A 3,207-nucleotide genomic window follows, 5' to 3' on the forward strand; every position below is an offset into this window, starting at 1 on the left:
GAGAGAGATAGGGAATGACATGTGGCAAAGGTCGTCCGGATCGGGAATCGAACCTGCGACGCCAGCAGGCATCATAGCCTAGTATGTGGTATGTGCCTTGACCACCACACTCTCAAAAAGGATGTGTTAAAAATAACACAACATGTGTTATTTCTTAACACATCCATGTGTCTAGATAAGGACAACATACAATGTGTTGTTTTAACACCTGATTTTGTGTTGACAGATTTTACACATGTTGTGGGTTAAATGTGTCAACACACCGATATGTGTTAAGATTACACAAAGATAACACAGAGCTGTGTTGTTTTCTTTGCACATTAAGTGTGTTATTTTATGACATTTTACACATAGCTGTGTTAATGTTTTTTTATACAATTTTACACAATAGTGTGTTATTTTATGAATTTTTTAACATAGCTGTGTTAATGTTTTTTTATACAATCTTACACATTAGTGTGTTATTTTATGAAATTTGACACTTAGCTACATGTGTTAAATGTCTTTTACACAATTTTACACAAAAGTGTGTTATTTTACAAAATGTTACACAGCTGTAGGCCTACTTACTACTAAATACTAAAATGCTCACAAAAAGAACAAACAATTGCTTGACATTCAAGTACCGGTAACATTTATTCAAATGTATTTTACTTTCAGATGTTTTTTTTAAACAAACATAGTCAGTGCAAACTCTTACTTTTTATTTAACAAACTCATTGTAGTGTAAACTCCTGAAATGCACAATATGACTTGGTTTATAAAAGTATAATGGTTCATAAAAGTAAACAATTGAATATATTGACACTCACTCTTTCCTTTAACAAACTCAGTTGTAGTGCAAACTCTTGACTTTCATTTTTTCCCCAAGTTCTAACCAAGTGCAAACTCTTGAAATACACAATAGGAAATTCAGGTTTATAAGAGTAAACATCAGAATTGAGACAACTCAGCATTCCGCTCCACCATATAAGAATACAGACGATCGAAGTGTTTCACAGATACAATTTGAATAAAAATTAATCACCTCATCCTTTTCACAATTTGGAAACATAATCTCCCCAAAGAGGTGCTCTCCTCTCAGGTCACAGTTCAAATCAAGAACACAACCAGTTCTGACAAGGGAGTGTTTTCAGAAATCTCTGAAAACATGTTGTGCATTTTCAAAATCCTGCATCAAAGATTGGACAGTGGCATCATCATTTGATATAGATTATCTATTAAGCAAAGATGTTTTATGCTTTAACAATGATCATCCATATGAGTGTCCATTTCCCAGTCCAAATTAGTTTCTCAGTGTCCTGGTCAGAGGATGTTTCTGGGTCATCTTGTGCTGACCCATTACTTACATGGACCATGTGTTCAGCCTTCAGCGTGTTCTGGGTGTTCAACAAGAGAGTCATCTTGAAGTGGGATGGTGACATCCTTAGCCACTCTGATGTACTGTCTGGGCCGCTGTACTGGGGTGTCTCAAACACACAAGCTTTGGCTGGATGGCTCCTACTGCGATTGACCACTTTGACAGGCTGCACCGGCACTCAGCTGTCCTTTAAAAGAAAGAAATATCACTGCTTGAACAAGAGCAATGCTAATGAGTTTGGGTGTTCAGTCATACCAAGGAAGCTTGCACAATGTCAGTGAGGCACAAGATATCAGATGTGCATTCATAAGCAAAATATTAAATACAAATCATACAGTTAGGGTTTATATAGACTAGAGTGATGAAGCAATACTGTTTTCACTGATATCAGCCCAATATGTGATATTATTGTACCTATGCATCTCTCTCAGACACATACCTCCCTTTGAACACTTGGACCAGGTGCAACATGAGTCCATGGTTGATCCTTAAAAAGAAACAGAGCCATGTAAATCACAACAATGTGTTTACAGCTGTACAAAAGTACTTAAGTAGCTTATCACACTCAAAACATGATGCTTCCATGAGCAAAATTGTCTATGCTGTGATTTAAGCTAGCTGTGCTAGTAACCACAGAAATGCTAACCACAAAAAGCTGTTCTTAAATAAGCTTAAACCTTATAGGCTACATTGCAAAACAGCAGTTGGGCATTTAACATAATAATGATTTTAATAAAACGTTTTTATATTTCTTACTGTGTCTGTGAAGATATTACTGCAGCTTCTCCAGCTGTTCTTGTGGTGGTGGACAAAAAGCTGAAAACCCTTCGCCAACGGTTGTGGTGGGTGGAGCCCCAAAAGATAACACATGTTGTGTTAAAGTCATGTGATGACCAGAGCCATACTGGTGATGACTACCTTATGTGTTAAAATTCGTATTTAACACAAAGAGTGTGTCTAGGATATTAACACAAAATTGGTAAATGTAACACGTGTTGCGTTAAAGTCACGTGATGACTATCTTATGTGTTAAAATAGGAATTAACACAAAGAGTGTGTCTAGGATTTTAACACATGATTGGTAAATGTAACATAACACGTGTTAGAATATTTTAACACAAAAATTGTGTAAGATTTTAACACATCTGTTTTAAGAGTGCAGGCCAGCGGGCGCCCCCATGATAAACTTTTTAATTTGATTAGAGTTGGACCATGGATAACTCCAAGAGTATCCAAATGGAACCATATTTAGTGTGGGGATTTAGGGGAGCAACTGCTAATTTCGTGCAATTTTGACTTAAAGCGCGAAATTTTGCACAGATGTAGCCCAGGGCTTGCTCTAAAGATTTAGCTAGGGCGCCCGAGTCTGCGACCTTCGGGGTCGCCACAGCGGCCAAATCAAGTTGGGCTCCCATTGACTTTCTATACAGGAGGAAAATACCCAGAATTATAATTTTTTTCTGGGTATTTAAGGAGGATCTGAGGGGTCTAACTAGGGGTTTGTCATGATGCTGAATCCATTGCAGGCATTTGTTTTGCACAAAAAACATTCAGTGGGCAAGAAATGGCCTCAGAAAACAATACACGTATGGGTGAGTATTCATGTTAGTCGGAGGCCTTAGGGTTTTTTTTTCTCGTGCTAATCAGTCTAAAAGTTCAAGATTTTGCACAGATGTAGCTCAGGGCATGCTCTAATGATTTAGCTAGGGCGCCCGAGTCTGCAACATTCAGGGTCGCCACAGCGGCCAAATCAAGTTGGGCTCCCATCGACTTTAGTGATGAAAAGTGATGAGTCATCACTTTTCAGAGTTTTGTTGGTGCTGTGGTGACCCCGAAGGTCGCCGACT

The 3,207-nt window shown here is 38.1% G+C and overlaps 1 long non-coding RNA gene across 1 annotated transcript; it reads right to left on the reverse strand.

The window, feature by feature from the left end:
- Positions 1-698: 698 nt before the first annotated feature.
- On the reverse strand, positions 699-2,187 carry LOC308287373. The gene is made up of 3 exons (XR_013962129.1): positions 2,117-2,187; positions 1,800-1,847; positions 699-1,547 (listed from the first exon to the last, which is right to left on the reverse strand). It is a non-coding gene; the product is annotated as an uncharacterized lncRNA (long non-coding RNA).
- Positions 2,188-3,207: the final 1,020 nt, after the last annotated feature.

The sequence above is a fragment of the Nannobrachium achirus genome (genome assembly GCF_963921795.1).
Source record: "Nannobrachium achirus genome assembly, chromosome: 6".
Classification (NCBI taxonomy): domain Eukaryota; kingdom Metazoa; phylum Chordata; class Actinopteri; order Myctophiformes; family Myctophidae; genus Nannobrachium; species Nannobrachium achirus.